We start from the raw sequence: 13,762 nt of genomic DNA, 5'->3' as shown, positions 1-13,762 counted from the left end.
AGTCTTTCCTTTCCAAATCCCTTGGTCACCACCACTTCCAGCTCTAGGGCTGACAGTCACAGCCTGACAGGTGGCAGCATCTTGGGTACAGCAGTAGGAAATGGGAGTCCTGGGTAAGAGGCAGGGAGCCAATGAAGAGGGTGGAAAAGGCCTGAGTCAGCAACAGTACTACTGGGATATTGCTGAAGTGAAGGGAAGTGAGTTTTTGAAGTTTCCAGAGCTAAGAGTGGACATTCCCAAGGGTGAGTGAGCCCAGACATGTGGCTGAGAAAGCACTGACTAGTCTCAGGGACTGAAACCCTGAGGTGTGGAAACACACACACACACACACACACACACCACACACACACACCACACACACACACACACACACACACACACTGCTCTCTAAATTCAGGAGGAACCAGGCATGGAGATTCACAAACACCAATGACCTTTGTACCCAGCAGGCCCAGAAATAGGGAGTGGTCAGTGATGCTGGGCAGCCCAAGTCCGGGTCCAGAATAAAGGGTAAGAACAGAATCAAGGCTGAAAAGCCACAACCTCACTGCCCTGGACAAACGGCATAGCCCTGAGAGTTAAAAGACCAGAGCGTCCCTCAGACCCCATTCTGCCGCTGGACTCCCTCGGGCAAGTCAAACCCCATTCTTAGGCTTCTTTCCCCGCCTATACAATGGGCAAACTGGCTCTAACGTCACCAGAAGTATGACCAGCAGGACGCTCAAGTAGGGGGTGGACGGAGAAAGGTGGCGGTGAGGTGGGGGTGTGCTGGAGGCGCGACCTGCGCGGGGAGCTCGGGCAATGCCTCCCTCCTTCCCGCCCTCCCACTGCGAGGGGCAGGGGCGCCAGCCCTCCGCTGGAGTCACGCGCCCCTCGCGCCCAATCACCAGCCTCTGCCAAGGTGAGGCGGGCAGACGGAGGCGCGCCGGGAGCAACTGCCAGCGCCGCCCCCATCCCCGTCCTTGCCCCTCCCCGGGCCCCTCTCACCTACCCCTGCCGCCGCCGTCGCCGCCACCGCCGTCGCAGGTTAAATCGGAGCCGGAGCCCACACTTCCGGGGTCCACGAGGCCCGCCCCCTCCCGCCGGATGTGACCCCCCCTCCAACGTCCGGGCGCTGGGTGCTGAGGCCCACGCCACTTATCCCGCAGCACGTTGTGCGCGCCGGGGGCCTCTGATTCACCCCGACACAGTCCTCCCGTCCCCCCCCACACACACACACTCTAGCTGCCACCCGGAACCACACCCACGGGAAGGCCCACGAGATCCCTCTAGCGCCTGGTGGACGCCCGACCCCCGCAGGCCATTGCCCCGCCCCCAGAAGGGACACCGCCCATTGGGCGGAACCCAAGCCTCCTGTGCGAGTGCGCCTGCGCAGGCGTCTGCTGATTCTCTGGTAGGCGGGAGAGGGTCTCCTTTTTTAACAGAGCTCGGCCTTGGGGGCGTCTGCTCAAAGTGACCCAAAGGAGACCCGAAAGGAAACAAATGGAATCTCAGCACCGAGGGACTCCCTAGATGGTCTGAGCTCAGACTGCGGAACCCCCACGCCGGGACTGGAGTGATCACAGTCCTAAGTGTGCCCTGGCAAACAGCAGTGGCTGTCAGTCTGGAACTGACTGGCGGGCTCCTCAAAACAACACTTGAGTAGCTTCCCGAAAAGTAAGCTGTTTCCCGAGGCCCTAGGTTACATTTAGTCCATCCTGTATGGGTAGTGCTTTAAAAATAACAGATGGCCTTAAACATCCTCACTTGCGCAGAATCATGAGGGTGGTGTCTTGAAGCAAGGCCCTGATGCTAGCGCTCTCTTCTCTAGGCAGTTTGTACTGGACAACCAGGCCTGGAGATGAAGCCCATTCCCTGTTTGCCTCTCAGCAGCGTCCATAAATTGCAGCTTTGTAAAAATGGGACCCCAGAACGAGAGCTTCTTAGACCAAGGAAACCGTGCCACCCAAATTCAAAACCTTATTTGGATGTTGAATTAAGACCATCGTCTGTAGTAACAGAAACCCAACTCAAACAGCTTCTGCAAAATGGAAATTATTGGGTCACATAACAATAAAATCCACGGGTGGTGATAGTGCCAGGAACAGCAATATTCTAGGTCTCATTCTTCTTAGTTGACTCTGTTCTTTATTCTTTGTGTTAACACTCTTTCAGTAGTCTCAAATTTCTATTTCAAATTCTAAAGAGAGTGGATCTGATTGGCTAAGATAATCACCGTTGCCCCTATTGGGCAGAGTTTACTCTTTCTTGCCTCCTCATAGGCTGCCAGGCCTCCTAAGAATTAATGGCCATTGGGTCAGGTGATCACCCTTCTCCAACGAGAGGTCACCTGTTAGACCACGGAAGGGATCAGTGAGGAAAGCAGTCTCAAGGTACTAACCCTTCTGAGACACCAATAACTCTTTTGAGGGATGCCATGGCTGGTTTTACGAACATTTCACTTTGAACATAATGTAAGAGTGGCTCCCATTGACAGCAGCTGCCAGGAAGCTGGGCTGAAACTGTTTCTAGAGGATGGGGAGGGCCAGGGCAGATGACCTTAACCTTTTGTTTATAAACCCTTTTGTGCTATATAATTTTTAATCCTGTATTTGTATTACTTTGTGGGTAAAAAATTAGAAGACCCTACTGATGGATTAGCTTCAGTTTATATTCAGCAGTCCTTTCACTTACTGGTACTGTGTTGGACCGTGGAATGTGGGTGCAATGGCTGGAGCTAGAGTAGTCATCTTGAACCATGAGGCAACCATGAGATGAGAGGCCATACCTGAACACACAACAAAATAGAAGGAGCTTGAGTCCTGACACCATGGAACCCCATGCCCCATGACACTGCTGGATGCCCACCTCTGGATTTTTATAGGAAAGGGAAATAAACCACCTTTGTAAGCCACTGTTGTTTTAGGTTTCCCATCACTCACATCCTTTAGGTCTTAGACTCCACTTTTGGAAAGCCTCTCTTGTACCCCCGAGACTGGGTAAGTGTCTGCCCTTGTATGTTCTTCAAACACCCAACATTTTTTTTCCTTTCTTAGCATTTACTACATTTTTCTGTAATTGAACATTCACTCCCTCTAGATAGCAACTTCTATAAGGACAGGCAAAGACTATTTTCTACACCTCTTTATGCAGATCCTAGAAACTCCTAAAACAATGACAATAATTACTTGTGAATGTGATAGACACAGTGATTCCACTGAGGGTGTTGAGAGGAAATGACAAACTGCTCTCTGAATCAACTGGGTCACTGCCAAGTCATCTTAGGGTGGGGCAGGGGGAGAGTGAAGCTGGCCCTTCTGAATAACTAAAGATAGAGAATTAGGGCAAAGGAGGGGGATGGGGGGAATGTGCCAGGAGATTCGAGTCGTCTGAGGAAGGTGGCATTAGAAAAAGTTGCTTTTCCTACCTTGTTTCTTCCTATTTTCCACTTCTGGCTCTTTTCAGCTTCCCATGGCTCTAGCCCCACCCCTTTGATCCTGGTCCCCTATCACTTGCACCTATGTCCCCATATACCATGCCTCGATTATACCCAACGTCATTCATAATTCAGAGTGGCCCTCATACATGCAAAAAACGAGAGAGAGAGAAAGAGAAAGCAGCTCCTTACTCTCTTCTCTTGTTCATTCATTCCACATACATTCACTGAATACCTGTACTGCTAAGACCTGTGGATACAAAAGTAAACACACCATCTGCAGCATCAAGGAAGTTACATTCTTGGTTGGGATTTTAGAGGAAACAAGGGATCTCACTATTCCAAGACATCTCAGTCCTTCAGATGACCTTGATCAGGAACAAAAAATGTTAAAGTAGAAATGGTCATTGTGTTTCTACCCACTTCTAAAAAGTGTTTGTTTAGCTCCTCAGTACTGGATTTTGTTATGCTGGTGGACTGGATGGAGAAGTGATGTGAACAAAAGTAAGGATGGCAGACAGGTAGGTCAGAATGTGAGGTAACAAAAACAAGATATTTAAGAAGCTAAGATATTGAGAGAGATTTGGGAACTGAGTTGGAAAAGCAGTTTTCGAAAGAAGTTTGGCCATGGGGTATGTATAACCCCCAATTCAGTCTTCAGGAGATCTCCAGTGAAGACTTTCTTTTTTTTGGACTCACAAGTCAGATCCATCTGGCTGGTTTCTCACTCCTACTGCTTCCTCCTGGCTCCCACACTATGCCCAGTAGTTTGGCCTGATCAATCCAGAAAGGTTTTGTGTCTCTGAGGCAGAGGCTGGTAGCTGCTTACAGAATTAGCCATTTTTTGGGTTTCCTAAAAAGTCAAATGTATTTTGTTATATAGCAATATGTCCAGTAGCTTAAAGACTGCACTTCCCAATCTCCTTTGCTGTTAGTCATGACTAGTGACTTTGTGATATTAGCAGATGTATAAGAGGGATTTCTTGGAAGGCTGCTTTAAAGGAGCTGATTCAGCTGGGAGATGAGTCTCTTTGACTTCCCCGCCTTCTTCTTAAACAGCTGTCTGGATTTCAGATGCGATGGCTGGAACTCCTGCAGTTGTGTTGGACCATGAAGTGACCTTGGAGGTGGAAACCAGTCAAGTTCTGGATGGCCCACCTCCAGATTTGTTTAAGTGGGAGAAAAAAAAATCAAGTTTTATCTTGCTAAAGTTATGGTTCTTTTAGGTTTTTTGTAATGTGCATCCAAACTTAAACCTGATACTACTATGTGGTTACTCTGGTACAGTTTTATTATTATTATTTTGTTGGGTTTGGTAAATGAATTTATATTTAAAATTTTTCTTTCCTTTATTATTTTATTAAATTTATGCATAAACCACACATACACCTAATCTTGTATAAATGCAGAATTGTGATTACAAACATGCTTTCTTATAGTTTTTGGACTTTTTTCTTTCTTTCTTTCTTGGCTTGGTTTCCCCACTAGTTAACAGCCTAGTATATGTCCTCTCATATAATCTCATCCAAATCCGTATCTACAGCCCAAAAGAGGCTGAGGAGCAGGGTGGGGAGAAGCAAAGAAGAACAAAATATAGGCACAAGAATGAAGGGTGGTGGCCATTGTTACTTATCATAAATATTCTGTAGTAGTATCACACTGCCCTTGCCCTTCTATGTACCCACCACCCCCAGCTTTGCCATGACCATGGAATTTACTTTGGCCAATGGAATGTGAGTAGAGGTGATATGTCACTTCCAAGTGGAAGCCTTTAAGAACCAGAGTCCAATGTGCCACACACTCACTTCCCCTGCATCCAGAGGGAGCCTCCATCTGCTTTCCTCCCCAAGAGACTGCGATGAGCAGGGTTCCCTGCCCACCCACCCGAGATGTGAGTGAGAAATAAACCTTAGTTATGTCGAGCCATTGAGATTTGGGGGGTTTATGTCTTCATAGTGTAACTCAGCTTATCTTCACTGAAACAGGAGGGTATAACAGGCACTCCTAATTGTCTCCTTCTTCATTTGGTAATTAAACCCCTAGTCTAGGGCCACCCAGCTAGAAAGTCCATTTACTAGCCTCTCTTTCACCTAAAAGTGCCACCGTGACTTCATTGTAGCCAATGACAAATGAGCGGAAGTAATTTTATAACCTCTGTGGTTATGCCGTTTAAGGAAAGGGGCACATCCTGCTTCCCCTTCTCTGTCCTGCTAGCTGGAATGCAGATGTAATGACAGGAGCCGGAGCAGCCATATTAGACCAGAGGTGAACATCACATGTTGAAGATGGCAAAGCAACAGGAAAGAACCGGGTCCCCATCACTGTGGAGCGACCTGTACATTATTATTTTTACCTGTACTATTATTACTATTATTACATGAAGGAGAAATGAAATTATATTTAAGACAGTGTTATTTAGACTTTGATTATAACAGTTGAACCTGTAACCTAATACCCATAACCTAATAACTAACCTGTGTGTTACCCTTGTTTTGACAATTGGAGTCTGGTGGATGGCGACAAGATCCACTTACATGGACTTACAAGTGAGTCAAGTGAGATTCCTGCCCTCTGAAACACGTGGTCCAGTGTGGGTTTCAGAAAATCACGCAAGGGCAAAGCCACACGGTAGGGACAGCGTCAAGATGCTCTAGGAACACTTGGGAGGGGAACCTATAGCAGTCGGGGTCTCAGTGGGTTGCCTGAAGAAGGGACCACCTTAGGTCAGCCTCCCCAGAAGTAGCCCATGATGCGAGGTTTCATGTACAAGTGATTTATTTCAAAGTTGCTCCCAGAGAAACCAGTGAGGGCACAGAGGAAGCAAGAATAGGAAAAGGGATGAAGCCAAGCCTGGATGTGATTTCATGCAAGTCTTGGAGAGGGACGCTCCAGCCTGCTCCCCCAGCAAACTCTGGAATGTAAGTTGTGCCTTCAAAATGCCCTAACCCAAGGCTCTCCCACTCCCACAGGCCCCTACCTCTCAGCCTTCAACTAACAGCCACGCAGTGTCTAGGGGCCCTTGTATTAGATCCTCCAAAGACAAGTCAAAGGGGCCACTAGGAGCAAAAGCACACCAAAGCTGGGGAAAATGTAATCTCAGATAATGTCAAGGTGTTCTGCACCCGCTCTGCCCTCTGCAGCATCACATCAGGAATCCCTCGAGGGGAAAGAGCCCCTTCTGGTCTCTAGAGGAAATCTTTACTTTTTTTTCTCTTTTCTTTTTTTAATTAATTAATTAATTTCATTTATTTTGGGCTGCGTTGGGTCTTCGTTGCTGCGTGCAGGCTTTCTCTAGTTGTGGTGAGCGGGGGCTACTCTTTGTTGCAGCGCATGGGCTTCTCATTGCGGTGGCTTCTCTTGTTGTGGAGCACGGGCTCTAGGGCACGCGGGCTTCAGTAGTTGTGGCACGTGGGCTCAGTAGTTGTGGCTCGTGGGCTCTAGAGCGCAGGCTCAGTAGTTGTGGTGCACGGGGTTAGTTGCTCCGTGGCATGTGGGATCTTCCCGGACCAGGGCTTGAACCCATGTCCCCTGCATTGGCAGGCGGATTCTTAACCACTGCGCCACCAGGGAAGCCTTTTCTTTTTCTTAAATTGAATTTTTATTTTATATTGGAGTATAGTTGAGTTACAATATTGTGTTAGTTTCAGATGTACAGCAAAGTGATTCAGTTATACATATACATGTACCCATTCTTTTTTAGATTCTTTTCCTGTATAGGTTATTACAGAATATTGAGTAGAGTTCCCTGTGCTATACAGGAGGTCATTGTTGATTATCTATTTTATATATAGTAGTGTGTATATGTTAATCCCAAACTCTCAATTTATCCCCCCCTGCCACCACCTTTCCTCTTTGGTAACCATAAATTTGTTTTCGAAGACTGTGAATCTGTTTCTGTTTCGAGGAAACCATTTCTGATGAAGCAGGGTGAGCCGCCAGCTGGAGCAGTGGTGCATTTCACCCCAGTGGAGAGCATCTCACCATGGCATTTAAATCCCTGCCCACCCCACCCCATCCCAACACACACACACACACACACACACACACACACACACGCACAAGGTTTTTAAGAGCAAAATGCAGGAACTGGTGTGATTGTTGATAAAGCGCTTAGTCAAGACAGGCCAGGCTCCATCTCTAGTTTGGGTCCCCTTTGGTGTCACACCACAGCTGCCCCCCACTTTCATCCCCACTGACCTTGGCATCAGCTGTGATAAGGCTCCAGGAGGTCAGACAAAGCTCCCCAACCCCTCAGGCCAGCTACATGTCAGAAGGAAAAAAAATGGCCTCTCCTCCAAGCAGCCTCCAGACCAGCTGGAGGTTAGACAGCCTCTGCTGGCTCCCACTCAGGCCTGGAGGCCCACAAAGCAGCCCATTCATCCCATAGCTGGACAGCCCCGCACAGCGATCACACAGCTGGCAAGAGGCTGACTCACGACTCCAACTTGCCTGAGTTCCAGTCCCTGTTTTGTCACTAAATTCCTTGGCCTAGAGTGACTTTGGCCAAGTTCCTTCTGCTCTCTTGGCCTTGATTCCTCATCTGCAAAGCCAGAGATGGAACCAGATGTTCCCTCAAATCATTACATGACACTGAGGCAGCTGCTAAATCCCGGACATGCTCCCCACATAAAGCAGGTGTAACAGGTACGAATTTGAGTCCAAAATACATGCTTACCTTTGCCAACTAAAAATTGTCACTCACCATCTGGCACTACAAGGATGGCGTCACTAGCCACTGAAGTCGCTGACCTTCAACACACCCCGAAAGGAGCTCAGGGTGGAGCTCAGGAATGAGGCACTCTGTGCTCTGGGAAAATTGATAGAACAAGCCTTCAGATAAATATTTTTCGGAAAAAATTTTACGAGCCCGATTTCTTGCACCTTCTCATGTCTAGAAAAGCACTAAAATCATTCACGGAGACACCTGCTCCTCGTGACAAGCAGTAAGTCTCTGCCAAAATGTGTGCTTGACTGCACGTACCCCCTTCACCAGAATCACGTATATGCTAACCTCCTCCCCCCACACACCTCTTCGGCAAAATTCCTCAGAGTTCTCTGAGAGGCTGTCTCCCAGGCTATAGTCCTCACTTTGCCCCCAGTAAAACTTAACTCACAACTCTCACATCGTGCTTTTTTCCTTCAGTCAACAACTTTATATAAAACTCATATAGCACTTACCATGAATCGAAGCACCCTACACATATTAACTCATTTGGTTCTGTTATTATCCCCTATTTAAATATGGGGAAAGTAAGGCACAAACAGAGTAAGTAACTTGTCAAGGTCACACAGCTAGTAGATGGCCAAGCTGGGATTTAAACCCAGGCCATCGGGCTCCAGCACTGCATTCTTAAGTGCTACGCTCTGCTCATTTTCATTTTGTAAGCCATGTCATATACCTTTATCTTTAACTCAAGTTCAATTTTCTCTCCCCTCCAGGCCAGAGAGAACTTATATCCCACTCTTTTCACTCCTCCAAAGAATCCTTTGAGATTTCCAGACTATTGTGGTGTCAAAAGAAAAAATGAAGGGGGGGGGGTGTGTTTGTGCAGGCACTGTGGTGTCACCATCAGATCCCCCAGCCGCAAGATGACTCACCAGTGCCCTCTGTCTCTGGGCAGGTCACAGAGGTGCCCCTCCCAAGGCCTGGGCCGGAGCAAGGACCAGTCCTAGGGGATCACACCAGCTCCTCTGAAGGCCACATGCTCAGTGATCAGACTACAGTACCCACCGACCTCTGGTCAGAAGTTCTGCCCCATCCTGCAGACGTGACAGGAGGAAAATGAGCCTCAGTGAGGACCACGCTTCTTTCCCCAGAGACAGCTTCCCCCCCCCTTCCATCCTGATACTTACTCTTTCTGCCTATCTCCCCTTTTAACTTCATCTAACTTCGCCTTCCAAACACCAGCAGGGGAGGGAGCTTCCCTCAGTGTAGTTCTAGAACACCACGAAGCTTTTAACCACCACCCTCCTCCTGGCCTAGAGTATATCCTTTGCATTCCTTCCTTCCTGCCGCTGTGAGAACAGGAGGGAAATGAACATTTCCAAACATCACACACACACACACACACACACACACACACACACACACACACACACCCCTATCTCTGCCAGGTGCTTGGCAAACCGTTGGAATAACAATGGTAACTTAAAGACAGAAGTTGTTCTCACATTAAAGTTAAATCTGCCTCCTTCCCATTTAACCTCTGTCCTTGTTCTACTCTGAAAGTTCACCATAGAGTAAGTCTAGTCCTTTGTTTTCATGAAAAACGAAAGGGTCTTGAGGTGGTTCCTTACGCCCCCACCAAAGTCTTGACTCTCCAGCACAAGCAACCCTCCAAAGTATCTGTCTACGCTCCCTCTTCCCACCAAAATGGAGGGTCGGAAGCTATAGCAGCCATGACCTTCACTCAGTGTCCAAATGCTCCCCCTGCCCCATTTCTACAGCTTCTGGGTTTTTTTTTAATGTACTTTCTTCCTCTTAACGTCTTTCATCTCTTGTATCCTTCTGATGTTTTAGCCTCTCTTTCCTTTTTTCTCCTCCATTCTCTGCAGTCTAACATTTCACCCACCTACTCAAAGATCCCCATCGTCCACAGGATAAATCCCATGCTCTCGAACATGGCATTCAAGCCCCCACCCCGACCCTGGGACCTGCTCTTTGTTCTCCTTTTCTACATTGTCCTGTGCATTATGAGTGCTCTTGTCCAGATTTTCAAGTCTTTGTCCTAAACTCATGCTGGATTACACTTCCATACTCCCTCAAAATTCAGTGTGGCCATGTGGCTTGTTTACACCAGTGAAACGTAGGTAGCAGTGACACAGGTCACTCCTGGCAAATGCTTTGCTTGTGTCAACTGAAAAAAAAAAAAAAAGCACAACCTAAATGTTGAGAATTCTGTTTTATTTGGCAGACTTTCTGAGGACTTCAAACCCAGGAGGCAGCCTCTCAGATGGCTCAGAGGGACCCCTCTGGAGAGGTACAGGAGGAGCCAGGATGTACGGGAGTTTTTGCAACAAAAACCAGGTAGTTGGAACATCAAAGGATTACTGTTAATTAAAGGAAACCAAACATCTCAAGTTAAGGAATTTTGTGCTTTTTGATGTCTGGGAAGATGTAAGATTCTGGACTCATTGAAATCATTCCTTTGATCTGCATCTTAGCTGTCTAGAGCAAGTATGCTGTTTTTTCTCCTCCTGAGTCCCCTCTAGGTGCACCATTGGGGGCTGGCTGCAGTAGCTGAGGGCTCGATGGTGGCAACCTATTTCCATCCTGAGTTCCCTCAAGATTCACCATTGGAGGCAGCTGTAATGTGATGGCTTGATGGCTGCAGCATCCTTTGTTTACTGATATGGCAGGCAACACTTTTCTTTCACGATAGTCAGCACATGAATTGGCACACGCCCTTCCTCCTGCCACAGCAAACAGTGACATTGCAGACGGTGACGTCTCCATGAGTCTGCATCCCTGAGAGAAAACGTCTCCAATCAGAGCCCCAGACAACTTATGATGGACAAACAGAGAGGGTAAGAGAAAAAAGTTATCATTTTTAAATTGGGCATTGCTTGTTACTGCCCGTATTGCCCAGACTAATATAATGTATCCCTTAGGGCTAAGCTTGCCAGGTGACTGACAATCCCTGGAGTCCAGTACAATGCCAGTGCCTCCCTCTTTGATGGGCATTGCCTCCTCCCCACACCCACTCAGCAAAGTCCTTTTATCCATCGAGACACAGCTCAGTTGCCACCTCCACCAGGAAGCCTTCCTAACTTTCCACCCAAGGCAACATTAGGCATCCACTTCCCAGGACTCCAGGAGCATGTCTCCATTACAGCCTGGTCACATTTCTTTTCTGAAGTTTTGTTTCCTAAACTACAAGGCCCCTGCTAGCCCATTCAGAAAAAGCTGGCCCTCCAGATGGACAAGCTCCCAAGGGAACTGGCTCGTGGCAAAAGATCACGAACTAGGCTTCAGGCCACCTTCCCCCTGGGCCCAGCATCTGTGTTCTCGGCACAGTCCACGTGCTGTCCCTGCCCTCCAGGCTCCACCTGCTCAGCAAGGATTTTCTGGATTTGGCTTAGAGCACTGTGAAGAAGGATTCACTGAAAGAATGAATATTTCCCAATAGATGAGATCCTTTCCCAGTTACCCGCTCCATCCCCAACACTCTCGTCTCCTCTGCATCACTTCCTGGTCCCCCAAGCCCAGGACTAAAGAGCGGCTGGAATTTGCAGTGAGACAGACCTGGATTCAAATCTTGGCTCTACCACTCACAGGCCCTGTGTGCCCCAGGGAGATGCTTAACCGCTCTCAAACTCAGTTTCCTCATCTGTGAATTGGGGACACTATCAAGCTCTCAGGTGCCCACGTAAAGCACACGGGAAATGCAGTCAGTGTCTATGGGCTCCTCGAATGGATCAGGCTCTGTGCCTGGGAGAATGGAGTGGCCAGGGAAGGCCTACCTGCGGGAGGGGTTGGGGGGGACATATGAAATGACACTAGATGTTGAGAAGGAGCCAGCCATGAAAGGAGCTGGTAGAAGAACATTCCAGATGGGGGAAATAGCCATTGCAAAGGCCCAAGGTAACCAAGCTTAATGAATGGTTACTTTTCCACCTTCAACCTTCCTTCATGGCTGGACCTAGGCCACAGGTCATCAACCATGACCTCATCACACACTTCACTTGTGAGTTACCAGCAGCGAGCTTTCTCCCTCCTCTCCAGAAGGGAAACCCCAGAAATGTCATGGGGCTGAGTCAGCTCTGGGCCCAGGGCTGTGTAGACGAGACGGTTATCACCAGGGGCATCAGGTGCCAGGGGTACCAGCAGTGACTCTGACCCCCTCCGTTTGCTCGTCCTCCTTGGTGGAACCCCCAGGGCACTGAGAGAGCCAAGAGGCAAGTAAACGCTCTTGTCTAACCTTCCCCTGTGTGATCACGGCGTCCCCAAGACCACACTGCTCTCTGGGCAAAATCCGTTTCCTCCATTCCTTCTCGAGAGGTGGCCACGGGGACCAGAATCAGCACCTGACCCTGAAGCCTGGTGGCTGGAACTCAACTCGCAGTCAGTTGGTACCCAGGGATGCCTAGCCTTGCCCTGTGCATCTGTCCTTTTTCTCCAACCAGATCCATATAGCAAAGTCCCCATAGAACAGGAGTGGTTTCATCCCCTGTCAAGGCCTTCGAAGCTCCAAGGTCTTTCTGAGCATCAAAGAGGGAACAAATCCCTTGAATCCAAGCTTGTCTGAGCACGCCCAACCTCGCTCAGCCAGGTGTTCCCTGAAGAAAGAGTAAGACATTGCATCTAAGTTGCCAAAGGGCTGAGCAGAAAATGCTCCTCACTGTGAATGCAGTTCAATATTACCCAATCTTGCGAGGGTCTGTGTTGCGTGAACGAGAAGCAGGAGCCCTAGAGCTGCTGAGCTGGGCATGAGTTGGGCGTTATTTGTACGACTGCCTGCCAGTGCCACTCCAGCTGGGGGTGCCCCCACTCTGCCTGGCACCCAGCAGAGCCAGCTCCCAGCATTGCTTTCCTCCTGCTACAGTGGCAGGTCTGGTGATAGAAGCGGAGCCAGACTTGAGGAAGAATGGGAAAGGACTTCCGCTCTGGCACCTGCAGACTTCTGAGAGCTCAGCAGTGGATTGCAATTGAGCTTTCTCTGATCTTTCCCTGCTCGGAGCTCTCCCAGCCTGAGAACCAGAGGCCCTGGGTCCCAACGATTCACTAACTTGCCTGCAGCCTTTGGGTAAGTCATACACCCCTGGCTTGAGCTTCCCCATCTCTGGGATTGGGGAGACTAGACTTGCTCCAGAGCAGTTGTTCCAGACTGAAGGTCAATGCCAATTAGTGGACAAGGGGCTGAGAGGTGCCCATTGCCCAGGATGCTGAGGCCACATCTGGTAGTCAGGGTGCCGTGATTGCCTGACGATGTCCGGCAATGCTGGACTCAGAATGGGGAGTGGCAGACCAGTTGGCACACAGCTGCTGTGAGCCGGAGGACCTTAGGGGCCATGCCCACTGGAACATTCTGCCACTCACGTTCTGTGGGATGAGATCAGTTAGTTACAAGGCAAAAGTTACCAGCTGGGAAGGTTGTAGACTTCAGTAGAAACCCAAGTTAGGCTGATGAATCACCTCTCCTAAAGGAACTCTGGGTACAAGGCATGCCGGGAAGGTTAGATAAATTAGACATTATTTTAAATGCTTTGGATGAGCTGCCGTTTTGCTGTCCAGCTTGGGATGATGCCAACAGCTAGAGTGTAATCAAAGGGCCCCTGGGTGTGGCTGTCCCTCTTTCCGGGGGCTCACCAGCAGGGAGTATGGCTCTATCACCTCCATGTCCACAG

The 13,762-nt window shown here is 48.8% G+C and overlaps 1 protein-coding gene across 1 annotated transcript in view; it reads right to left on the bottom strand.

Annotated features, from left to right (window-relative positions):
• The window catches only part of VPS37C (VPS37C subunit of ESCRT-I), a 29,209-nt gene extending 28,169 nt beyond the window's left edge, over positions 1 to 1,040 (bottom strand). The window contains exon 1 of the mRNA XM_007462189.1: positions 992 to 1,040. The gene's annotated coding sequence lies outside the window, so the exon portion shown is untranslated. The remainder of the gene's footprint in view (positions 1 to 991) is intronic.
• Positions 1,041 to 13,762: the final 12,722 nt, after the last annotated feature.

Source organism: Lipotes vexillifer, unplaced genomic scaffold (assembly GCF_000442215.2).
Source record: "Lipotes vexillifer unplaced genomic scaffold, Lipotes_vexillifer_v1.1 scaffold1129, whole genome shotgun sequence".
NCBI lineage: Eukaryota > Metazoa > Chordata > Mammalia > Artiodactyla > Lipotidae > Lipotes > Lipotes vexillifer.
The sequence above is the reverse complement of the archived record's forward strand: the minus strand, read 5'-3'. Positions and strand labels throughout refer to the sequence as shown.